We start from the raw sequence: 27463 nt of genomic DNA on the forward strand, positions 1-27463 counted from the left end.
TCCTTACTGTTCACACATTTGCACTAGACCAGAATTCATTGCTCCACCCACACGGATTTTTATGGGAAGCATTTACCGTAAGCTGCTCACCCGCACATGCAAACCACATTCTTCCGTGGCCAAACAGCTTCACAACAGAATACATTATATACCCATTCACTGCTTTGCTGATGTACATCTATCTGTTTTTCTTGTGACATAGTGGGAGAGCCTTCCAGTTGTCTCTGTCTGTGTATAACACTTGCTGATGTCTGCAGAAAAGTGGCAAAAGGGTGGCATGCTCTCACTGGCATGCATCTCCTCTTATATTCATTTTTGTAGCCAGCAACCCCTGCTCCTGATTCACAGTGAAGAGCCCAGGCTCCAGGGTGAGTCACTTCAGGCAGCGTTCTGTCACACATGACAATGCTTGGTGATTGTTTGCTGTTACCCTTACAACAGGCCCCCTGGTCTTCTCTTCACCGACCCAGGTGTTTGAGTGGTGGTTTGGGGGATGTCATTCAGGACAGACTCCATGGGATCCATCTCATTCTTTATCTCACTAGGGTTCTTGGTTCAGGGGCTTTATTGTCCAGTCGAATCAATAACTACAAGCTGGACATAAAATCAACAGAAACCAGAGATTATAAATCTCTGTCAAACTTCCCTTGGACTCCCAAGCCTTTGGATGAGTTCAACAAAATCTGTGCTTTAAACGAAATGGGGAGATACATCGCCAAGTACACAACATGTTTCCATGCAAGTGTTTGCACAATGACTACAAACACAAATTAGAATTCAATATTTTGAAGACGATGTATTAATTAGCAGCAGTGAATATTTTTTGCAATTGCTGTTAATCAGCAATTGAAGTAAAAGAAGCTTTAATCACATTGAATATCTTTCTCTTTGGAACAAAACAAGTCAGTACATGACAAATTGCAATGGCTTTTACCTGCATTTCAGTTACGTTGTTCAGAAGGGTGGTGGTATCTCAGCGTAGGGCTGTTGGTGACATTTAATGATGAATGGGTTTCTGAGGCGCAAATACTAGATTCATCGGTCAAAACATAGACCATTTAAGAAGAACACCAAGACGGTTAGGAGGTAAAATGATACATTTCTGGTCAGTGTAGAAGGAAAGTGTGCATTTTGTAGTAAACCAATTAGTAGTCACTGAATTGCAAATCCACTTTACTGCTGACAGAGAGGTCTCTCTCTCTCTCCCAAGGGATTATGGAGAAAGGTAGTAGTGAATTGTGAATTTCTAACCATATTTATCTATTGCCTTTGGTTACAAGACCTAATGAAATATTCAGCATTCCCAGCGAGCCCTTTCTATTCTCCCTAAAAGTATCGACTAGGAAATGTAGTGGCAAATGCTCGCAGTTTTGCCTGCACAAATGTAATCATGTATGTATTTATTAATGGAGGAATATGTTGTTGTTTATATTACACATGCTTAGCTGGGGAGTAGCCGAACACTGTCACTGGGAGTTGGGAAACTCTGTTAGACATTGTACATCATGTGGGGTTTTACACATTCCAATTTAAATTACTATTTATACTTATACTCTGTAAATACGCTTCTAAATTTGAAGTTTAAGGTACTCGCTTCAGTAGTGCCCTATTATTAACTGTATTTAGTAGTACTACAAAACTTATAACAAAGTGATGTTGACAAACTGCACTTTTGTAATAACTTACACTTTTGAGCAAGTTTTCTACATTTCGGAATTCATAAATTGCACTTTTGTAGCAACTTAAGCTTTTGTACCAACTTATACTTCTGTAGTATGTCCTGACCTATATTATTTTCAATGGGAGGGTGTTGCAATGCCAGTGGTTGGCCGTGTGTAATGCGAGACCTACTACAAATGTTTAAGTTAGTATAAATGGATAAATTACTATTAAAGTGCAGCTTGTGAATATGTTATGTTATGTTATGATGACCTGTGTTGCTCAACAGCTGCCCCAGCGAAGGGGCGTTGCGGCGCTGGCAGCAAAGCAACTGACATAAACGGGTGGACCTGAAAGTAGGATTATGGTGCAGGGAAAAGGTAAGTTTTGATGGCCTTCCTGAATTCTAGATAGTTGTTAAGGCCCCGGATGTAGACTGGGAGTGCATTCCAGAGGAGGGCGGCTCTACTGCGGAATGAGCGGCCTCAGCGCGGACTCTCTGTGTTCAGGAAACCACTACCAGGTGTTGACACTGTGAGCAGGGGTTGGCTTGAGGGAACATATGGCAGAAGAAGGTTTGCCAAGATGTTAGGGGTGGACAGTTTCAAGACTTTAAAGGCGATCCATAGAGCCTTGAATTCAATTAGCCTGGACACAGGCAGCCAATGAAAGCGCCGAATGGCGTTAGACACTAGGCAGGACCTGCGCAGACCTAGAAGGGTTCTTGCTGCTGCGCTCTGCGCCCTTTGTAGCCTCAGAATTTCAGCCTTATTGGACCCTACATATAGCGAGGAGGCATAGTCTAGTCTTGATAATACAGACGCCTGAATGATGACCTGACGTGTGGGGGCATAAAAAAATACAACAGAGGTCGAAGCCCCCGAAGGAGTCTGAAGCAGGTACCTGTCACTTTTTTGGTTTGGACTTAGAAGTTGAGAGATGAGTCTAGCCACACCCCCAGATTTTTCACGGCCTGCTTGGGAGGGGGGGCACTACCAAGGCTTGCAGGCCACAAGCGTTCATTCCATTGACCATGGTCCTTCCCCACCAGCAGTACCTCCGACTTGCTGGCATTCAGCTGGAGACAGTTGATGGTCATCCACTCGGCGACTGCCGCTAGGTCGCCCTGAAACTTAAGGACGTCCCGCTCGGTGTTATTCGAGAACGCTACCACCAACTGTGTATCATTAGCATAGGAGACCATGGTCAGGCCTCTGCTCTTAGCTACTGCGGCTAGGGGTTGGACATAAAGATTGAATAGAAAAGGACTAAGGGAGGAACCCTGTGGCACCCCTTGTTTAATGGGGTGTACGCCTGAGGTGTACGGGGGACTGTCACCACGAACGACCTCTTGTGGAGGAAGGAGGTGAGCCACTCCAATGCTGACCCGGTGATACCGGCCTCCTCCAGGCGGTGCAACAGTTTGGCATGGGACACCATGTCAAACGCGGTGCTCAGATCCAGCAGGATCAGCACCGACGTTTGGCCGGCATCCAGAGCAGACCAGAGATATTCTGTCACAGCAAGGAGGGCAGACTCCGTGCTGTGTCTTGGTCGGAAGCCATTCTGGGAGGGGTCTAGCGTGTTATTCCTGGTCAGAAAGTCCAATAGGAGGGAGTTGACATAGGCCTCGGTGATCTTAGCCGCCCAGCGGAGCAAGAAAATAGGACAATAGTTCTCTGGCTTGGCAGGGTCTAGGGAAGGTTTTTTAACAAGGGTAGCACTTTAGCCTGTTTCCATGCCCTGGGCACGGTGGCTGTGGCAAGTGACCCATTTATCACTTGGCCCATGGAGGGTAAAATTGTAAGAAGCACTTTCCTGAGTTGGTCAGGTCTGAGCGGGTCTGCTGGGGAACCAGACTTGACTTTGTTGCACAGTGTTTGCAGCTAGTCGGGGCGATAGGCGGGAAGGTATCCAAGGTGTTCGCCTTTTGAGGACACCTGTGCCGCTCGTTTGCTACTGTGGGTCATTGGAAAGGACCTGTAGATATTATCCACCTTTCTAACAAAGAAGGTGGCCAGGTCCTCACACTACCCATAAGACTTAATGGTAGGACCAGCGGCAGTCTGCTGGGATTGAAGGCTAGAGAGTAATGAGAACACGCTTTTTACAGGGTTATCACTTTCACAGATTTCATTGGTGTAAAATGCCCCTCGGGCCAATTGAATGGTCCTGTGGTACTTCTTAATCACCGTCCAGTAGATGTCCTTTGCGGCGGGATCGAAATCCCGTCTCCATATACGCTCCAGCCTTTTACAGTATTTACGCATATCTGCCAAATCGCCTTTGTACCATGGTACCATGGTCTAGTTTTGGATTTGCGATTAGTGGACCATTTCTCCGGAATTAAGCTGTCTAATGGATGTCTGATCCAATCGGAAAATACCCTACAAGCCTCGTAAGTGTCAACCGGAAGACTAAGGCAGGTGGCCGCGAGGCATGCGTCAAATTGTTCCCAGTGCAATTTGTGCCACGGGCGTTTGAGCGAGGTTGAACGGTCCTCACTCCGTGCCAGGTTTATACCCTGGTGTGACATAGGCACAAGACAGTGGTCTGACCATCCCATGGGAATTGGTGTTTTTCACTGTAAGTGAGGGTATGGTCATAAAGACGAGGTCTAAAAGGAGACCAGCAATGTATGTCGGACCCAATACCAGTTGCACAAGCTGGCAAGCCACAAGATCAGCTATAAAGTTAGCCATGTCTGTGGTTATCCAAATGGAGGTTCAAATCCCCAGTGATGGTAAAGTAAGCAGGGTTAACCGCTAATACGCTAACCGTCTCTGTGAGGGCGGTCCTAAAGTCTGTGGATGGCCCAGGGGGCCAATATACTAGGAGCCCTGACATCGTGTAGTTGGGGCTCAGGGCAATCTTAAAGTGTGCGCATTCGCCACAGGCTACGACCCGTTTTACAAAGGTACAGGGATAGCAAGATTTAAAAATAGCCACAATGCCCCCACCTCTGGACTCCCTATTCAAAGTGAGCATGCAGTAGCCCAAGGGAAGCTCAAGGCCTGGCTCTGCTTTCATGGCATCAGAGAGCCATGTCTCGGTAAGGAAGAGGACGTGGGGGGGGGGGGTGTCCTCTAATAGGTCATGGACTACCGAAAAAGAGTGAACTTACTCAAAAGTGCTACGTTTGTGAATCAGGCCCTAACTGTGTAAATTTGTCATGTGGACATATAAACAATATGTCATGTAGGTTGGACGTATGTTGGAAACCAGTAAGCCGTAAGTCAGCTTTAGGTCTTGCCTAGGCAGCGCATGTACTGTCTCTTCGAGACATGCTGTATCTACAATATGGGCTTCAAGAACAGCCCATCTTTTTCATTGGTTCCTGTCCTTTGTAAATGCCAGCTTTTGTTTCATGGATAGGCTTAGTAGTCCCTTCTTTTGGACTTTTGCATCCTCCCATGAGGACTTCCCCTGTTACATGTGCTCTTGCTCTTTAGGTTATTTAGGATAAATTGAGAGCACTCTTTTTTTTGTTATGTTTGGCTTGCGGCACCTGCATTATGCCGTCCATGGATGTTTCCCTTTTTGCAGACCACCCCTCCGTATCTACCCTGCAGCCTTTGAATTCATCTTCCCTGAGATTTTTGAGCCTTCTCCTTCACCCCAACATTTCCCAGATCTCATTAAAACCCACCCACTTGGCCCTTCCTTGTTAGTAGAACATATCTTTCATCTCACTCCTAAGAACTGACTTTCATTAAGGTCTCCAAGAAATGCACTCCGCCCTCCTGCCTTCATTGAAGCTGCACAGCAAGCCCCGGCCCCGTGGTGGCACCTGTCTTTAATCAGGCACATGGGCAGGGGAGTGGGGGTGCATAACTCTCTGCATTGCAGCTCAGGGGCTTTTCGGCACCAAATGGAGTAGAAAAGGGCATGCAACTGTCTGGCGAGCAGAGTGTCTCTTTCTGGAATCTGATTAGCAGGAAGCAGCTGCACTGCCCGGATTCTGCCCCTTGTCTTTGTACACTAGAACCCATCACCACCACTGCCTGTCGCTGCTTGTTCGAACTATTGTAACATTAATGTTCATAGGAAGAGGGAGGTGCACTCCAATAAAGTTAGTTGCACAAATGGTTTGTGTGAAAGTTCTTTTTCTTTATTGATTCTTTTCATGAAAAAAGCGGCACAGCCAACGCGTTTCGTTCCCCCAGTGCCACGGGAACTTCGTCAGGACTTATGTAAAGGGCAAAAAGGAAGGTATTGGAAGAATAGTAATCTTCACTAAGATAAGTCACCCGAGTTCGAATATTCCCAGCTAGCCACCTCCAGATTTCGTAGCAAATCACAATAAGCAAAGTGACGATGTTGCTGAGAAGAGTAACATCTATTGGATTTCAATGATTAATATCAGTCCATGTACGGATGTCCTCCTAATTCTTTATTTAAGTCAAGTTCGCTGTGGGAGTTTAAGGCAGCAATATCGGTATTTTCGAGATGACCCAAATGAAGTCCAATTCCAGATTTCAACTCCAATATGATGTATTAAATAGTCATCAAAATTCACTCCCAGGGTTAGACCTCCAATCAATATCTACAGCAACAGCGTTGATTGGGTGTGACAAAGCAAAAATAATAATAAAAATAAAAATAAAGAGAAAATCACTCTTCTTTATAGAGACCCACAAATTCCACCATGTATGTCAAGCGTAATAGGACTGAGGAAATTAAGCGGAACCTGTAATACACCAGGTGTGTCATCCACGATAAGGATGAAAGAATTGCGCGGCACCTGTAATAAGGTGCAGTCGCTGCGTTCACCCGGCAAGGACTTTGGTGAACGCAGCGGTTACTGAGGCACCCTAATTGGTGAGTACGTACTTAAAATACATACAGCTTGTTTTATTTAACAGCATGCGTACACAGTGCATGCGTTTATAGTCCCTCTCCTTCATCACTGCCCTCCTCCCTCTCTCTGTGTAGCCCCCCTCCCTCCGGCGTTAAACACTTTCCTGTGTCAACTCCTGCTTGCCGCTTTCAAAACCACCCCACCATCCCACCCCGTGCCTTCCTCCCACTCCCCGTGCTTTAACTCAACACCCCCACCTCCCTCCACCTCCCTCCAATGTCTTTACCACCATCCTCCCTCATGTTGTTCATGGCAGGTTTTCCCTGTGTTTCTGCCTGTAGCCCCTACAAGGTAGCATCAGCATGATCGATAAACACAATGCTTGTGCATGCATGTTTGATTAGGCCCCTCTCTGGCTATCTTTTTGTCTAGTTTTTGTGCAACGCACCCCCCTACTTGTGTGTATCTACATACTGACCCCTCCCCCTCATTGCTTAGCTGCGGCTGTGTGTCCGCCTCGTTGCATGTGTGTGTAGTTGTGGGTGTGTCTCGTGTGCTCTGCATAACCATTGTGTTTCGTCTGCATGTCTCCTCATCTTCGTGGCAATCTGTAGGTAGGCGTACATGTTTGCCTCTGCATGTCTGTACTCATGTATGTCTCTGTGTACGTCTGTCCGCAAACAAGACTGTGTGTTTCTAACTTCCTTTATACATACATGCTGGCGTTTATGTGTGCATGTCTAGCCGACAGTCTGGTCCGTATTGGTTTGGCCTTCTTACTCTGTCAGTCTGTAGTTGTGTGCTTGTCTCCATGTGTGTGCTGCTCTTTATATTCATTTGTGCTGAATTAGTGTGGCTGTGTGTATTTTGTGTACGTTTGTGACTGTCACCATGTCTGTGTGTGTACACACTTGCATCTGTACAGTTGTGTGCTTGCAGCTGTCGCCCTGTCTGTGTTGGTGTGCACACTTGCATCTGTCGCAGTGTCTGTACATGCTTTCTTCTCGTGCCATGTCTGTCTGTGTGCACGCTTGCATCTGTTTCTGTGTCTGTCCAGGAGCACACTTGTTTGAACACTGTTTTGATACAACTGTTGATGATTTAAACAAGCCACTATTTTGTGCATGATAAACAACTGATGACAAATTTGTGGCTTTGAAACTGATTTTACATTTCATGGGGCAGATCTACAAGGAACTGCCGCAGCGTGACAACGCAAGCCCTGTGGCTGTGCCACGCTGCGGCACTTCCGAAGCACAGGGATGTGACATATTTACGATAATTTGTGGCATTCCTGTGGTCTACCCTGCGCTGGCCCACAAACTGCAGCCGTACGGCGGCACCGGCACCCTTGCACCATGGTGCAAGGATGCCTGCATCATGGGGAGATTGTTTTTGTGCAGGAAGGGGCACCTTCCTGCACAAAAACAATCACTACCGGCATTTTCCTCTTTCAATGCGTTCTGTAGAATGCAGCACACTTTGAAAGAGGAAAAAACGAGGAGAAATTAAAACATTTCTCCTCGTTGCGCCTCGTTACGCCTCCCTGGGGAGGAATAGCATTGACACGCATTTCCACATTTCGTAAATCTGGAAATGTGTTTCGTTCCATGGATGTTGCGTGGAAACACACACAGCAACACCCATGGAACACCCACGGAACACCCCATCCACGCAAAGTGCTGCGTGAGAAGGTGCCATATTTACAAGGAGAGCAAAAGTCATGCAGGGTGGCTGTTCCTCTCCTTGTAAATATGGAGAAGTGAAATATGATCAGGCCTTTAATTAACGTGCCGTTCATAAAAATGTGCACTGTGGCAACAGTTGTTAGCGTGCTTGTTTGAGGTGTACAAGGTGCTGGAAATAGATGAATGAGTGACAGAAAAAGCCAGTGTCTTTGGAAACTCTCAGTACTGCTGCTCACAATAGTTGGCCCAGCCACTTGTGTACTGTTGTAAAACCAGGGCCACTGGAATTATGTGGCAATTGAGGACTAGATTATTAATGTCACGGATGCCTAAATTATGCAGCAGGAAAAGACAAAATACTGTCACATTCTGTGACAGTTTGTTTTTTAATAGTTTGTCATTTTCAAACATTCATAAACAAGCATTGGTGAATGCATTAGGTTTCACCTATGTGATTAATAATACACCGTTTTTTGTTGTGAGTTTTAGCTTGCTGAGTAGTTGTACAATATAAGTTACAGAGAGTCCGTTAAAGTATTATGACTTGTCTATGTACAAAAAGGCAATATATTGTGCTGTTACTAGTGGTACAGTGCGGGTAAATAATAGCAGCATTTTGAAAAATGAAATGAAAGAGGGAAATAATTGAATTAATTGATGTAATAGCAATATAATGTGTTTAGAGGAGTTCTGACAACTTTTGCTCTCTAAGTCAATGGTAACCATGTGCAATTTATTTTTAAGTACAACAAAAGTGCACATGTCCCCTTAGGGCATGTGCACGCTTCACATGTGCAGCACATTTTTCAGGGTGCAGCAAGGGGGACCTTAGGCTGAACGTCAACCTTGTTTTAACATTTCCTAATTTGTGATTTCTTATTAGGAAATTGCAAATTAGGAAATGCAAAACCATTTGTTACTTAGGCCAATAGGAAATGAATGGTTTGGTATTACCTAAATAGCAATTTCCCAATAGCGATTCCTACTCTGTAGGAATCGATATTAGGGAATCTCTATTTTTGCACATACCTAAATAGTGATTTCAAGGGAATCGCTATTTAGGAAATGCTAAATAAGTATTTCGTACATCTGGCCTACTGTCTTCTTGGTTATATATAAGGTAACAAAAATGCTTATAACACTTTTTTATTATAACTTTTCAACATGCTGCACTGTAGCCACACTGCTCTACAACGTAGTTTAATCGCTTCCGTGCGGCGCCGATTCCGCCCCTGTGCTGGACATTCCAGAACAGGGTGCGGTCGTGACGGAACCATTCCGTCATCAGCACAGCTCAACCGTGACTGATGACGGAATGGTTCCGTCACAAGCATCGAAGGGGTTAAAGACATTGACAAAGCCAATAGCTCTGGCTGAACACTTATGAGGTCCCAAAGGTAAGACCTGTTGGCTATGCAAATGATTGTTAACCTTAGGGAGAATGGGTTTATTTTCCACTCTCTGATGACTTAAATTGTTTGTGTTTTCGTAGGTATATTCCAATATTGGATCCCTCACCTACATTCTCTTTCCCTTATGATTTTTGGTTTTATTGAAGAATTTAAATCTTACATACATGTTTTAGCAGCTGTGAGATGACCAAAGACTGCTGAGATCGGCGTTCAAGTTGGATGTCAGAAGTGAAGATCTGCTGAGGCCATTTTTCCCTTTCATCCTATCAGTATGGATAAAATGAATGCCAGGTTAGGATAGATAATACTACATGCTGGGTATGCAGACTTGGTGCCACATTTTCTGAGCTGACGGACATGTTGGTGCCTGCACTGTAGTGCCTAATTAAACAGCACTGAAGTTGGAGGTGGCAAAATGCCCCCCTTAATCCCACAAAAAAACACCAATCAATGCTGGGCAAATGCAATATTGAACAGTTTTCGGCATTTGCAGTGGGGTGAAATGTTCACAAATCCAAGACCCGACTACGTGCTGTCCATCAGGGCAGTTGCGGCTGCTGCAGGTAAGCGAGTTGGGGCGGGGCGTGGAGGGGCGGGCGGAGTCGACAGATGACGGAATAGGGAAAATTAAATAAATAAATACATCCTATTCCTTCGTCTGTCGACTCCCCTCCACGTGCCACGTGGGTACTGTAGGCAGTAGTAATCACAACAGCGCTACCAGTAAGACAATGATAGGCTCTATTGAAGAGGCGGGCCAACTGCGTAGGAATTTAAAATAAGGGGAAACATGGCGTGTCTGTAAAAGCCGCCAGTGAGAGAGAAGCGGAGCAGCAAACATGAATGTGTAATGGAGTTGTACAGGTATGAGGTTTTGTGAACGAAAGCGGGGGAAGAACTAGATGGTCATGGGGTGAAGAAAGGATAAGCAGAGAAGGTTAGATGCTTTGGGGTGTCCTCTACAGTCAGGAAGTTTGAAATTGTAGAATAAACACGCTGGTTAAAGGACTCGCCAGGTTTAACTATGGGAGCGTTCAGCTTCGGTTTTAGAGGGAAAGGGCTGGGTATAGGCCAACATTTAGAAAACAGAATGACATTGGTGGAATGATAATGGAATGCGTTTATCATAGAGATTTAAGGTCGTATTTTAACAGTAATGTTTTTACTTTGTAGAGAACCCCTGAGGAAGGACTTTTACATAGCCCGAAATGCATTGGGAATCATTAGCACCTACAACCTATGATGTTTTATGTTTTATGGCGTGCCCAGAAAAAGGCCTGGATAGGCATATCCGAGGCATGAGAAGTTGTTTTAAAACATAATCAAATCACGTGTGTAAAGAGTAAAGAATATAGTAGGAAAGAGTACTCCCGGTTGATTTGAGGTCCAGAGGGGGGAGAAAACAAAGCAAGCAAAAAATACAAAAACCTCAGGTTGGACCTATATTCCTTTTTATTAAAAGGAATATAGGTCCAACCTGAGGTTTTTGTATTTTTTGCTTAAAGAGTAAAGAATAACAAAAATAAAATCAGATGAAGAAAAGCTTTGGATTACAAGGAATACTTATTGTCAAAAGTGATCAAGTTATTCATAAAAAACAAGTGATTTTCACGATATCAGCTGTGCGCCTGAATTGGAGTGAAGCATTGCTCCACATCTTTTGCTATAGATTGACAAGGCATAACCTCCACCATTTGTTGGGTGCCTGAGGCGCAGGAATACAACTGCTAGAATCTGAAATGCTTTTGGCGCTACATGCCGAGAAAGAATTTGATTTGCTATAGTGGCTATACCTCATGGCACTTCTCAGGTGGCTGGGTATTGAACCCTCCTTTCTGCCCTGGATACAGCTACTCTACCAGACACCGAAGGTGTGGGTCAGATTAATGGGATGCTCTTAAAGGAAATTGACCTAGGCAGGGGAACCCGACAGAGATGCCCGCTACCCCCCTCCTTTTTTTCTCTAGTAGTAGAGCCTCTGGCCAACTGGTTCCACTGTGATGCCTAACTCAGTTGTTTGTGGTGGGACCCTGTTAAGTTGAAATTAAATTCACTAAATGCCGATGACACCCTGTTATATCTCGCAGATCCAAAGACATCTTTCATGGACCCTGGAAATGTTTATAGTTTTCGGGTACTTTGTAGACCTCCACATAGACTGGACAAAATCAGTGGTGCATCCACTCACAGACTCTAGGCCAAAGGAGAGGTGATGTCCACTGATGGAAAGACTGTGGTTCTAAATACTTGGGGATATATGTTACCAACCTTGCCAAATCTGAGCCTGCACGAGAGGGCGCGCTGAGAATCACCTTTTCCTGGATTAAGACTCACCGCTCGCCGGACCCGCTGCGCGGGTCCCGCTTCGTCTTTAAGGACTTTGGAATCCACAAACTTGCTTCTATCTTTGAGGTTTGCTGGGGTGTGTGTGGGCTCTCAAGGCAGGGCTGCGAGTGGCGCTACAGGGACTCCAATTCCCAGGAGTCCCTGCTCAGCTGACCGATACCACCTGGTGCGCTCTCCCTGCTTGCCCCGCCCCCAAGCACACTTGACTCCTTTAAAACTATCCCGCCCTCTGAACTCAGTGGGAACCTTGCCAAATCTGAGCCTGCACGAGAGGACGTGCTGAGAATCACCTTTTCCTGGATTAAGACTCACCGCTCGCCGGACCCGCTGCGCGGGTCCTGCTTCGTCTTTAAGGACTTTAGAATCCACAAACTTGCTTCTATCTTTGAGGTTTGCTGGGGTGTGTGTGGGCTCAAGGCAGGGCTGCGAGTGGCGCTACAGGGACTCCAATTCCCAGGAGTCCCTGCTCAGCTGACCGATACCACCTGGTGCGCTCTCCCTGCTTGCCCCGCCCCCAAGCACACTTGACTCCTTTAAAACTATCCCGCCCTCTGAACTCAGTGGGAACCTTGCCAAATCTGAGCCTGCACGAGAGGACGCGCTGAGAATCACCTTTTCCTGGATTAAGACTCACCGCTCGCCGGACCCGCTGCGCGGGTCCCGCTTCGTCTTTAAGGACTTTGGATTCCACAAACTTGCTTCTATCTTTGAGGTTTGTTGGGGTGTGTGTGGGCTCAAGGCAGGGCTGCGAGTGGCGCTACAGGGACTCCAATTCCCAGGAGTCCCTGCTCAGCTGACCGATACCACCTGGTGCGCTCTCCCTGCTTGCCCCGCCCCCAGCGTGTATATAATTGTCCAAGGCAACCGCTGCGCGGGAGCGCCCGGGCGAAGCCCGGGACAAGGGCGGGACCGTCTGTGGCCGTCAGGGGCTGCAGGAGGCTGGGCTGTGCCACCTCTCTGACATCTGTATCATTGCATTGGTTTAAAGTCCACGTGCTGGGAATACACGCATGTAAGTCGCGTTATATAAGTACCGCATCATTTCGTGACACTGACTAGGTTGTCGTTTATTGGTAAATATATTTTATAGGCTCATGTTTGTCCAAATTCATTGTTTGACACTAACTAGTACTATATACCAAAGATGACGACACCGGTCTCGAACTCTCTACCGTCCAGCGTTGGGGTGTCCATACTTGGGCCTTTAGACAAATATTTCGCTAGAGCAACGAAAGAGATTGACAGAGAGATCTTGCTAGCAGAGAAACGGGCAGAGCGTCGTTTCTCTATAGAACTCCTTAAAAAACAGGCATTGATTACCCCAAGGAAAACTGCAATGAGTATATCACCACGCAATACACTGCCTGCCGACATAGATGCCGAGCTGTTTAGTACAGAAAACATCCCACTAATATTCCAGGACATTCCATCAGTGCCAGACGACATGGAAGTCAATACAGACCCTAACATTATTGAGTCAACAGCTCTATCTCCTCTCCTAATAGACTTAAACACACCTTTACCTATTGATGCGGTCCCTTTCTCAAATAGTAATACACTTTCCCCTGTCTTCAAACCTCCAGTTGTGGCAGTTGTGACGTTAGATTCTCAACCGCCCACAGTAGTCAGTGTAGCACACGACAAATTACCCACCAAGGCGAAGACGGGAGTACTTCGCTCCCCACCCAAAAAGAGAAGAAGAAAGCGTGGGTCCAGTAAAGGGGATAGTACTTTAAGTAAGGCAACACATGATATGGACCCAATACCTAAGCCATCTAAGGTATTAGGGAAGGAAGTTCAGATGGGGCCACCAACTCTAAGTTCTAAAGTATTAACTAATAAAGGGCTCTTAGAAGATATTGAATGCCTATTAAAATCTCATATACTTCCTCTCACTGAAAGAGGATAAAGGCTGGGGGAAAAAATGGATCTCCTTATGGTAGACCCTAACTCGATTCAAAACCCCAACCAAACTAATCAAAGCGAAGCCTGCACCAAAAATAAACAACACATTGATAATCCATCAAAGCAACAAAAAGACTCCGTGATATCCAAAAACGTACCTGCAGATAAAAACTCCAACAAATCTTCAGGCCTAAATGTAATAGGCAAAGATAAGACTCAATTAGGTGCCTCGAAAGTTGACCCTACCAGAAACAATCCCCCAACGAAGGCAAGTCATACGCCTAGAGTAAAATCCAACTTTAGTAATATAGCAGACTTGCCCCCGGATTCGTCCAATTATGTCATTATTTTAACAGGTGTTCCGGCTGTGACAGCGGGAAATGTAGAAACTAATACCAGCCTCAAAAATAAAGTTATCCATTGGCTGTGTAACAACAGACCGCTCCCCTCACATCTAAACGGGGATATTGTATCAGTGAGACGGTGCAATTGGGTGGGCCTACGCCCTAAAGACATTGAAGGGGATGTAGTAATAGTAAATTTTAGGGACCATAGAGTGGTTACATATATCAGTGACTGGTTCTCAGGGAGAAGTGAGTGGGGAGTATCATCGAGAAATTTGAGCTACTTCTATCCAGAAGCCCTGATGATACCCCCAAACAACCCTCCAACTCTGTGTAACCAATATGCTCCCCATCGACCAAAACAATTCTCGCACTTTATCGTTCCTAGATACAATAATAAAAATTATAGCCCTGTATTCCCACCCAAACGAATAAATAGGCATTTTACCCCATTTGATAACAAATATTACACTACAAATCCAAACGAGTACTGGAGCATCCCACTGCACAATTTATATCATCCCCTCTCTGGCCTAGATGCAAACGAATGACTTTTAAAATCTATACCATATGAGGGAATTGTTAGTGAGTACTCGTCATATAGTAACATTTATGATAAAGTAGTTAGCCCTGTACCAGGGATGTTCAATCAGGTTAACTTGGGTACTGGAAGTATAAGTGAAATGACAAAAGATGTAACCACTACTGATAGCAATGGTACAATAAGCTCTGATTATGGGCAAGTTAAAACTGGTAGGTCACTACCTGAGAAAGGTCTGTCTAAAAAAAACAATGAAATTAATGCCAGTAAGGCAAACGCGGGGGGGGGGGGGAGTCCCGCTGATAACTCTGAAGTTAGTGTGGCGCTTCACAACCAAGGGTCTAATAGAAGGACTCGAGGAAAATGGTCCATTATATCTTGGAATATAGCCGGCCTTAAGGCGAAACTAGACAATCCAAATTGGGTAAACATTATCGATAAATGTGATTTTATATGTTTACAAGAAACATGGGCCGAGAAGGAATATCATATGTGTGGTTTTAAAACTGTATCTATCCCTGCCGTAGGCTCTGCACATGGCCGAGCAAAGGGGGGATTATGTATGTTTATTTCCAATTGTCTTACCTACAAAAAAATTGAGTTGTATTTTTATAACTGTTTTTATCATATAGTTGGGCTACATTTTAATAACACTGTCTGTATACTAGTAGTACATTTTTATAATAATATCCCTGTACAAGATATCCCAGTGGTGCTTAAAACCCTGAACACGAAACTTAATAGCATAAACAATAGCTCCCATAAACAGTTCATTGTCATCTGGGGTGGTGATTTTAATTGCTCCCTATGTGAAAGATCAGGAACAGGAAACTGTGGGTTAACGATAGATAGGGAAACCACCCGACACTTTTTGAACACACTTTAACGGGGAATGCTTTTAATGAGATCATATTTAACAACGATCCAGGGTTCTCAAATGAATTATGCAACCCTATGACCCCTTTTTCCCCAACTTTTAATGGTAGAGGTTTATTGTCTACAATTGATTTTATTCTTATTTCTTTGTGTTTTAGGGAATGTATTGATAGCTTTAAAGTCTTAAAATCTCCCCTAAGCGATCACTTCCCTATCAGGATTGAATTATTGGATCCACAATTATTAGTGCACAAAAATGCTGAGGTTACCTCTGAAAACCTAGAAATTATTAGGCAAAATGGATATGCCATAAAATGGACTAGAGTGGTCCCCGAGGAGTTTCTTAGTAACCTAATTAACGCTTGTAGCACAAATATTGGTGCGTGCTTGGACCTGGCATCTAATGACCCAGACATTATTAGTAATTTTAAAGAAATAACTGACTGTATAAAGAGGAGTCTATGGGTAAATGTCAAGGAACAGAAGGTCCAAAGGAAAGCTGGAGGCTGGTTTAAATCAGCATGTAGTAAGGCCCATAAACAACTAACATTGGCCCTGCATAAGCCAATTAGAAACCAGGCCCTAATAAGGGCTCTACGTAAGGAGTATAAAAATGCACTAAAAGTCCAAAGGCAGATGATGAAGAGGGAAGCATGGGCCGCTATTATGGAGGCCTCAGAATCAAAGAATATGATCGCTTTTTGGAAAGCGGTGAATGCCCCTTTTTTCAAAGATAGTACAAAGGCTCGCATGGAGATAGCTATCACCGAGGATGAATGGGTTGAGCATTTTGAAACACTCTATAACCCAGCAGCAAGAAATACTGATTTAGCGAGAGAATCTATGAGCAAGGGTCAAGGTATGGAAGGGTTGCAACTTAACTTCTCACTGGAGGAGATAATTAAGGGTATTACCACCAGTCGTGGGGGAAAGGCACCCGGCCCCGACGGAGTCCCAGTGGACATTTTTAAGAATAATATGCTGCTCTGGGCACCTTTGCTGACTAGAACCTTTAATGCTGCTTGCTCAATAGGGCTGATTAGTACTTGGTACAAGTCGATCATAATCCCCATTTTTAAAAAGGAAAACAGAGCAAGCTGTGTGTGCTATCGGCCCATATCTTTGCTTGACTCCACCATCAAAATTATTGGTAGAGTCATCTTAGATAGACTGCACAAATGGGCAGAGGAACACCATATTATCAGCGCCCTTCAATATGGGTTCCGTGAAGGAGTGGGTACCACTGAACAAGCACTAAATCTATCAATACCGATTGAGAAATATACTACAGCAAAGGGAGGTAGACTATTTTAAACTTTTTTAGATTTGACATCTGCTTTTGATTTTGTTAATCATGGGAAATTGTGGATAATTTTAACCCGACTAGGAGTAGAAGCAAATATTATCAAATTTGTGAAAGAATTGTATAACGGGGCTAGTGCAATGGTTAGATACGGTAAAAATGGGGAGTGCCGAAGGGAGTTCAGCGTTGCAAGGGGCGTGAGGCAAGGGTGTGTCCTTGCTCCATTTTTATTTTCCATCTATATAAACAATCTGGAGGACACCTTGTTACAAAACTGCACTGATATGCCAACTGCCTCAGCCCGTCGTATTCCTGTTCTCATCTATGCAGATGATGCCGTCCTTATGGCAAGGACTCCCATAGCCATGCATGTCATGATCACTTCCTTTAACACGTTCATGGCCAAACTAGAACTAAAAGTAAATTGCACGTAGACTTTTGCTATGAATTGTGGCGGTAATGTGAACCAAAGGAAAAAAAACATGTTCATAGGATCAACCCCACTACAACATACCCCGACATTCCCTTATTTGGGGATTTTGTATGATCACACGGGCAAATGGGGCTGGGCAATTAAAGCTAGGAATTTACTGTTTTCTAAATCCATAATGGCTCTTAGGTCTTTTAGCAAGAAGATGGGTAGAAAGCCAGTTAAAGAGCTTTTTTTATTTTAAAAATGTTATTGTCCTCATCTGCCCAACTTTCGTACCATGGATGCAAAAGGAAACACACCAACCACCTTACTGCCTTGGGGGGCAAGGCCCTTTGATTGAGCCGCTTCCCACTAAAGACAGAACATAGCAATATTGGCGGGAGATGTCATTGCACCGAGTTAACTCCCCTCTAGGCAACTTATTGCCTGTTGGGCCAGTTTATGACGGGATCGGAGCCAACCTCAAAACTGGGCCGAGAAGTGAATGGGCTTAATCATAGGACCTTGGGGGGGAAAAAAAAAAACCACGAGCCTAGATGGTACTCAGCTCCACTCAATCAGTAGGTTCCAGAAGGTGACGCTCTGCGGACTGCTAGATCTAGCCAGGTCTAGTTTAGATGTATCGTACAGGGATGTCAGCCAGGCCGAATGTGTGGGAGCGATGGTATCTACCCAGTGCATACATATCTGGCGTCTAGCTAAGAGAATGGCATAAAATAGGAAAGACCGCGCCACCCCCGTGATGTTCTGATCTAAACCAAATATTACTAATGCTAAAGTAAGAGAAAGGTTTGTCTTAAGTATTGAATCCAAAGTAACATTTACCTCTTCCCAGAAACCTTTTATGTTGGGGCACTCCCAGAACATATGGGAGTCGGAGGCTGCTGGGAGTAAACATTTATTGCAGCATTTCCCTGCCTGGTATTTGGATAGCCGTAAAGGGGGAAAAAAAAGCCCGATGTAAGGTGAACAAATGGTTCCGTCTCAACCAAGCCGGTTTAACAACTTTATATAGAAGAGAAAAGGAGTTTGTCCAAACTTCCCCATCCTGCAGCCCAGTTTCACTTCCCCATAACTCCATTGGGAGATTGAAATCCCCGTCCGACTCCTCCAAGATGGACCAATACCACAAGGCAACCTCCTTACTTCCTGTTTGTCTTCCTACTAAGTGGTGTTCAAGGAGGCTAGGTCTCCCAGTGTTAGGGTTCTTCCTGACTAATTCCCTGGCCCAACTACTAAGTTGCATGTATTTAAATCTTGATAAGGCTGGCCCTACTCTCTTTTTAAGCTCCTCCCACTCCAGCAGTGTCCCTCCAACAAACAGTTCTCCCCATCTTGAAAGCCCGGCTTCAACCAACGGGAGTGCCAGGCTGTCTTTCAAACACATTGGGAGTCCGGGGGAGTCCCATATCTGGGCATAGTTAGAGAAGTATGCCAGCCCCACTTTTGCTTTAATTTGCACCCAAATCTTCATTAGCGCTAAGAGAGTCTTTAACCTCACCTTTTTGAAGAACCTACGATCTCCGAACTTAAATAAAAACCCGTCTAGAGGAAGATTAGCCCCGACCAACATTGCCTTAAATAATCTCCCATTTGAGGAATTGACTGGGGACTTTAGGAGCATCCTTGCATGAGAAAGCTGGAATGCCCACGCATAGTACAGCAAGTCTGGCAAGGCGAGTCCTCCTTTTTCCCTCCTCCTCCTTAGTTTTTTCCATGCCAGCCTTGTTGCTTTGTTTCCCCAGATAAAAGAATTAATTTCCTGTTGACATTTTTGGAGTTGCTTAGAGTCAAAGGCCAGGGGGATGGTGTTGAAAATAAAAGTAAGTTTAGGGAGGATAGACATTTTCACAATGTTGACTTTCCCAAAGATTGACAATCTGAGGCCGGCCCATGATTTCAATAAGGCCCTACATTCCTGGAAAACCAGATCTAAGTTGGATTTAGCCAGGATGTCTATGTCTTGCGTTATCCTAACTCCTAGGTAACGGATTGAGGGAAGCACGGCAACGCTTGGGTTAATGATGTTCCATGTCATAAGCTCGGTTTTCTCAGCATTTATGTCATACCCCGAAATACGTCCGAATTCTTTTGCCCTCTCCACAACTATAGGGAAAGCCACAGCTGGGTCGGAGGTGTAGATAACGATATCATCCGCATACATCCCCACCCTTTTTGCCCAACCACCAAAGTAAAAGGAGGGGATATCTAGATCTTCTCTCAAGGATTGTGCAAGGGGTTCAATGTAAATGTTAAATAATACGGGGGAAAGGGGACAGCCCTGTCTCGTTCCCCTGCTTATCTGAAAGGGCTGGGTACAAGTTCCATTCACTAGAAGACTCGCGCTGGGGTTACCATATATAAGACTTATAGCCCTACAAAAGTTAGGGCCAATTGCAAACTTCCTCATTGCCTCGGCCAAGTATGACCAATTTACTCTATCGAACGCTTTCGTGGCGTCTAAGGTCATAATGGCCGGGGCAAAGAGAAAGTTGATGCGATGTCCACTGCCCCTATTAAGTCATAAGTTAGATCCGCAAGTTGCCGTCCTCGGATAAAGCCTTTCTGGTCAGTGTGAATGATTGTACTGACTTCACTCCCCAGCCGAGCAGCCAACACCGCAGCGAAAATCTTATAATCGCAATTAAGCAGCGAAATTGGTCTGTACGAACCACATTTGGCTGAATCTTTCCCAGGTTTGGGAATTAAAACAATGGTTGCCTCCCCCCATGATTTAGGTGGAATAGCCCATTCTAATAGGATTTCATTAAATAGTCTACTGAGCACTGGGGTGATTATGGGCGCCAAAACACGATAAAGCTCACCAGGGAGCCCGTCGGGTCCAGCAGCCTTGCCCCGCTTCACCTTTTTGATGACATTGCTCACCTGTAACTCCGAAATAGGTCTATCTAGCCGCTTACTTTGTTCAGGTGAAAGAGTCGGGAGGGATATCTTATCTAACCATCTGCCTCTTACCCCCGGGTCGTCCAGTATATCTTCACTATATATATTTCGGAAGAAGTCATGAAATGCGGTTCCTATGTCTGTGGTGGAAGTTCTATCATTGGGCTCCCCCTCTACCCTGATGACTTTGATATGTTTTTTTGCCTGGTCTGATTTAATTTTCCAGGCTAAGATCTTACCCGAGGATTCACCATATTCAAAATTGGAGAGTTTACTAGCTTCCCACCTTTTTGCCACCCTTTCTTGGAGAATACTTTCAAGCTTACCCTTTAACTCCTTCCGTTGTTTCTGATCTTCTTTGGTTCCTGTGCTCGAGCCAAGGTTTTGGTCAAGAAGGGCAAGTTCTTGTTCTATACTAGCAATCTTTGCCCTATAGACTTTCCCTCGGTGGGAAGCCCTATTAGTGATATATCCTCTCAAATTCGCTTTGTAGGCCTCCCAGACTGTCGCCAACGGGGCTGAGTTTAGATTAACTTCCATAAAGGACTTAGCTTCTTGGATGAAAAGATCTGTCTCGCTTTCCTCTAACAAAATCGTACGATCAAAAGACCAAGAAGTATGTCCAGTTTGATGAGATGTTTTAAGGAGAAGAAGACGGCCGAATGATCTGATAGGTGCGAGGGCAAGTAAACCAACTCCTCCAAAGAGTCTCTTAATGTATAGCTGAATAGAACATAATCTATTCTGGATTTATGATTGTATTTTAAATTATGATAAGATACACCTAGTGCGTTACCGGCCCTCTCCCTCCACGCGTCTGCTAACCCAAGCATTGACATGATCGCCCTGAGGGTTTGTCTGGATTTCTCGTAAGTCAGTGCCCTGGAATTAGGGGATTTATCCAGTTTAGGATTTAGTACTAGATTGAAATCACCCATCCAAATTATTGGGTCTTGAGTTGTTAACAGGTGGCTCTGAATTTTGTGCAAGTATGAAGGATCATCCTGGTTAGGGCCGTAGTATCCCACCAAGTTATAAAGGCCCCCCTTTTACTTTGGCATATAGCCATCTTCCACTGAGGTCTTCTTCATGCTCGATGATCTGTACCTTAGCTTGTTTTTTGAATATTATAAGAATCCCCCGAACGTTAGCGTTGTGATTAGTGCAAATAAAGTTATCTACCCACCTTACTTTCCTCAACATGTCCTTCACCTCTTGCTGAAGAAGGTGAGTTTCCTGGATGACAATGACCTGAGCAGGGGAATCTCTCAAATACTGTAATATTCTGTGTCTCCTCCCCCTTACCCGTAGGCCATTGACATTCCAGGACAAAAACGTTATCCCCCTCATCTAATGTCTTCCCACCCCGCCCTACTCATCAGGCCCATCATACCTTCTAAACAGAAAAAAAGGCCCACCGCTCCCAAGGCAGATTAAACGAATCCTAAAAAGAAAAAGTTTATGATACGAGGTCCACATTGACTTAGAAATCATATGACGGGTGCATTGCATATTACTGGATGACACAACTGTTAATAGTTAACAACTGGACATTCACGGCCCAGCATGAACTCTTTCTGATGACCGATAGGCAGGCTATGGACCTGGGCAGACATACACATCATCAATACAAAAGAAGACGATTGGTGGCCTTCCCCATCCCGATGACCATGGTGATTGAGACCAGGAGGTCAGCAATACTTTAACCAGGAAGAAAGGGGAAACAACACTATGGGACTTGTAAGCATTGTCGGGACGAGGCAGCTGGATGGTCACAGACAATGGAACGTGCTGGTTATCTCCAAACTGGGGGACGTATTGTCGGAACGAAGGTTAATGACATTTACAAGTCTCCAGGAGCAATCTCAGATGGCAGAGAGTCACTTTCTTAGATACATGCAGCTCTGAGCGCAATTGTTAAAGATTCTAGGCCCGTCACTAGAGGTAGAGGAGGGCAACCCCTTGGAGTTCAGAGTCCAGGGCTCACCGCTGACGAAACACTCCATATCCCACATCTAAGCCACATTGCTGACTAATAGTCAGTCTTAGTTAACTATCTTAAGAGAGAAATAAGAGCGGGATCTGAGTATTCTAAGCGATGACGATTGGCAGACGGCTTGTAGATATCCTAGAGAGCTCACCATCTGTGCCAGCTTCTGATTGATACAGTTTAAGCAGCTCCATAGGGCCTCTTTTACTAGGACCTGGATGCGGACCATGGAAAGAGTCACAACAGGTAGATGCCTGAAGGAATGTGGTATCCCCAGTATACATAGACACACAGTTTGGAAATGCCAAATGGTTCAAGGCTTTTGGCAGGATACAATGCAAATTGACATTGGTGGTGGGTGGTACAGTACAACTTACCCCCAATTAATAATGCTGGGTTCATGGTGAGATTTAACCCTTGATCGCTACACCGTCCCACTGTGTAACACTGCATTGGCGATTGCCATATGAGACATCATATGCCGCTGGTGGAAGGCAGAAGTTCCGACGATACAAAGATGGTTGAATGGTATGGATTGATGCCAGCAGACTGAAGAACTAGTATACACAGCAAAGAGTTTCCAGATACGTTTACCTAAGTGTGGGCACCATGGCAGGGGATGGATATGGATTGAATGATTGTATTATGCAGGTACAAACACAGTAGCCTACAGGTCCATAGGGATAAGACATAGAGGGAAAACAGTGCAGCAAGAAATTGACTTTGTCCCGGGAACTGGGAGGATCCGATCATGGTATAAAACTCTCGACGGTCGCAGAGGCAATTGTAATGATTTGAATGTTGGACATGGCACAATAACGAAGTTAATTGTTGAGTTTGATGTTTGTCAATTTGTTATAAGACAAATGCACAATAAACAGATTTATATTACCAAGATGGCTGCAGTGTGAGTGCAAGCATGCATGGTGGCCATCTTGAAATTATTTTATTTTTCTTTAAAGAAATTCACTCCTCAATAGCCACCGCGTTGACTTCTCATTTATAGCTGCCATCTTGGAATTTTTTTAAACCTGTGAAAAAGGTCTTACACCAACACAGCAAAGGACTACTGTCACAATGGGGCTGTGAGGGCAAACACATTAGGGGTGCTAATCTTTTCATAAAGAGAGCAGTTAGAAAATGGGGCAGGGAGAGTCAGAGCCAGAAAGAAAATAGTTATTCATGCACAGCAATGCAAGGTACTAACATCGGTAGTGGAAGGATAAGCCTCATCTACTAAAAATATGGAGAGGCCAGATGTTCCATAGGTGTGACAAGCACAAAGAAAGCCATTTAATCTGGAGCAGATAACTGAGAGAGGCAATAAATCTGTCATATTGTGAGCAAAGGGCTGTCAAGCCCACCCTAATGCCCTAATTGCGAGTTAAAGCCTACATTCTGATACCTGTGCATACAACTGTTTGTACAGGGATCAGAATTACAAATTGTGTGATTATCACACCCTTGCAGTTTTCCTCTGATAAATTCTGGCTGGTCAAACCTTGATGAAATTTATAGGAGGGAAGTGCAGGGGGTGGGGAAGCACAGAAAAAAGTCAAAACATGTATAATTTGGTGCATAAAAATAACTATTCAAAATGTCCTGCCCCATTTTCTATTAAATGCTCACTGTGTTACTGAATTCAAGCTAGCCTGGCTGATGAGGGGTAACAGTCTGAACCCGGTCCCAGGATGCTTGTTTTCGGTTCAGCTAGGACCTGGCAGTTCGGGCTGGACTGCTCCCCATATGGAGCAGGGTCAAGACTGATTTGCATATGGCTGGGTCTAAACTGAGGTGGCATCGTGAGCAAAAGAACGATGGGTTGGGATGCTACCCCGAGTGATCGCCAGTGGTTAGACAAATTGCAAGCATTCTTCCCATCACCTGTTGTGTGTTTCATGTTAAAATAATTATTCAGCATGTTCTGTCCCATTTTCTGTTTAAAAACTCAGTAGAGGAGGTAGGGTAAATACCCCATCCTATTCCAAGAAACTCATAATCAGGGCCAGAGTCTATACTGTCTACAAAGCTGTCTGCAGTTGAGACATAAAAAACATAGGGCAATGTCTTACTGTCCATGATGTGAGAAGAAGAGCAACAATTTAGAATGCTTCAAGAACATGCACATTGAGGTCGGCTGCATTGTCATCACTAAGAGTGAACCCCAGATTTTCAGATAAAGTCTGGAGCCTATTATTTTATCCTATTTTCTCTAGGGCCTATGTCATACACCGTTCTAATTTTCTATTAAAGAGGTTTAGCAACCAGTTGAGAACTTCTCCCTGGCTCTAAAGACTGAGCAACAACCATCAACAACAAAAGCATAAAGGTGCTTGGTGCTTATTTTGTAGCTAATGATCCAGCCAACAAATTAGGGAATTGCCACTGTTGTACTTGTTTACTAAACAGCTCTTCATCATTGTTATTACAGTACATTTGCATAATTCCAATTTGCCAGTTTTGTGATTCACACTGCTGCATCTTTAAACAACTGAAGTGCATTTTTGCAGTTTTATTTCTAATTTTATCCACTCTCTCAAGCCACTACCACATGCTTACAACTGTGATCCATTGAGAAAATAATGCTTGGCTGCTTCTCCGGGGCAGGGAGAGCAGACGCGAAAACATAGAGCAGCCAGATCAGGTCGCCTAGCAACCAGACTGAGGCAGGAGACTGGTACAGGCATCAGAGCTCGTAAGGTTTCAGGCAAATGAGAATACTTTAACCCATGAATTGTCAAAACTGCAAACCTTAAAAGCAGGTGGCTGATACTGGTTGCCTCAAGGACGTAGGGACGTTTCGGGGTTACCTACATTTTTGCCAATATTCTAAATTGTAAAATGGTAAAACGTACACTAAATCAGTAGCTTAACTGAGCCAAGAGTTTCTCTTATTTAGCAGGAGAATTGGTAAATTCATTTAGTCAGCTTGATGACTCAATTGAGTGTTGTTTAACATTTCTGTTACAGGATGCATTTATACAGTAAACGAGGAGTATTCAATGGTCACAGACTGATAGCACATTAAGTAATGAAAAAGTTATCTATCTATCTATCTATCTATCTATCTATCTATCTATCTATCTATCTATCTATCTATCTATCTATATCTATCTATCTATCTATCTATCTATCTATCTATCTATCTATCTATCTATCAGGCTATCTACTCATATATATATATATATATCTATATATATATATATATAGATATATATATATATATATGTGTGTATATATATATATATATATATATATATATATATATATATATATATATATTCTGCAAAGGAAATCCCCGAGCTTTGAAGTAGCACTCCACGAGGGTAAAGTTCACAAAACCTTTTATTGAGGAAAAACGGACGTGAATCCAATAAGTCTCTCTCGTTACACGTTTCGGTGCTCCAAGCACCTTAATCATAGGGCGGCGCTTAGGTAAACCATGGAATGGACCTCCACCTTTAATACCCACGTGGCATATATATATATATATTATATACTAGCTGTACCCGGCCATGCGTTGCTGTGGCTCAGTCTGGTTAAATGGAAGAGAAAGAAAAGAGTAAGCGCACGTTTCTAATATGTTTAATTTTACAATGCTTGTGGGTATACAATATGTTTTTGTCCATCCTAATATATGTAGACTATTGTCTATATGCGTCCCTTGTATTTGTTGCGCAGCAACCAAATCGATAGGGTCTGTTCGGGTTGCAAAGTGAACCAACTACTCCCCCCTCCCTCCACCCACTTCCCGGTCTGCCATCCTGACACCAACTGTCCATCCTAATATATGTAGACTATTGTCTATATGCGTCCCTTGTATTTGTTACGCAGCAACCAAATCAACAGGGTCTGTTCGGTCTTTCGATTAAAAACACAAGCGTAGGAGGAGGAGCCACGCTAGCAACCAAGATGGCCGTGTAAGCTCCCGGCTCCGCCGACCTCTTACTCCCGCCGGAATATCCTGATATTTATCCTGTCCTTGCGCCCAGCCACAGTGTGTATGAACCTGCCGTGAGATTAATGGTGCTTTCCCGAGATCTCTAATTGCTCGGCTGACGAAGATATGTCGAGTGGAAGTTTGCGGCCTAGATTTGCCCAGAAGCCAGGGTCTCGAGTTCTGGCCCATCCGGGTTTCAGTTCAACAACATCGGCTGTGGTGGTGTGATTGGGTCCGGTCTACCGGAGTGGGGGAAAAAATCTTTTTCTTCGCTTTTTCGGATTGATGTGGATGACGGTTGGCTGCCTTGCTGAAAGTCGGAGGAGGGGTGACAACTCAACGCTTGCAGCTGTGGACGGGGGCCCTGCCCGGTGACCAGGTAACGGGCCCGCTGGTGTTCACTGGGTTTGGATCTCCGCCCCTAGGATATTATCGAAACAACCGATAAGTCTCCCTCTGCAATCGACCGTTCTCTATTCGCCCGTCCCCCTCTGAGACATCGAGCCTGCCTGGGGAAGCAATCATGATTGACACCGATCAAAGATTAGTTGAACAGAATGTGGGTGAACCGTCGCTACGAACTGTGTTGGCAGCCATTGAGTCAATTCATGTGTTTGTTGAAGACCGCATTCAGACGATGATGGTGCGCTTGGCTGAGATGGAACGAATTGGACCGGACCCTACTCCACTACAAGAAACAGCGACAACCGAGACACCCAATATGGCCACTCTGATGAAGGAAATAGACCCCCTAGCGTGTGAGGTATCGGAGCCTTTGACCAGTGTTTTAGACGATGTACACAAGCTTGATGCCACCAAGGGATTGTGTAACCTACGATCGTTGCAGACTATGGAAGGACTAATTGATGTTCTCACTCCAGAAACTTTTGACGAGAATTGTTATCGGAATACAACTGCGCCACTTCCCTATGCATCTGAGCCGCTAAGATGGCGGACGACTCAATGCTGGGAGTTCATAACGGGGAAGGGAGTCTCTGGACCTGACGATGTTCACGGCACTATCGTTCTACTACTTTGTCTTGCATTGAGTTCTATTACAGTCTTATCATACTCGGACTGTCCTGTGGAAGAGGTGGTTTATCCGGGGGGGACTCATGTGTCTGATCGGGAGGGGCAAGGATGAGATCGAAGGACTGGGTTTGACTCAAATATCGATGGGCACGGGATCTGCTAAACTTATGCTATAGTAAGGCTGGGCGGTGTTTGAAGATCCCCTTGTTGAGATACATATTCGCTATCTGATAGATTTCTTGACTTCACTTTGGGGATCCTTGGTTCTGGCGGGGGGGAGGGGCGACCG

The sequence above is a fragment of the Lissotriton helveticus genome, chromosome 8, assembly GCF_964261635.1.
Source record: "Lissotriton helveticus chromosome 8, aLisHel1.1, whole genome shotgun sequence".
Classification (NCBI taxonomy): Eukaryota; Metazoa; Chordata; class Amphibia; order Caudata; family Salamandridae; genus Lissotriton; species Lissotriton helveticus.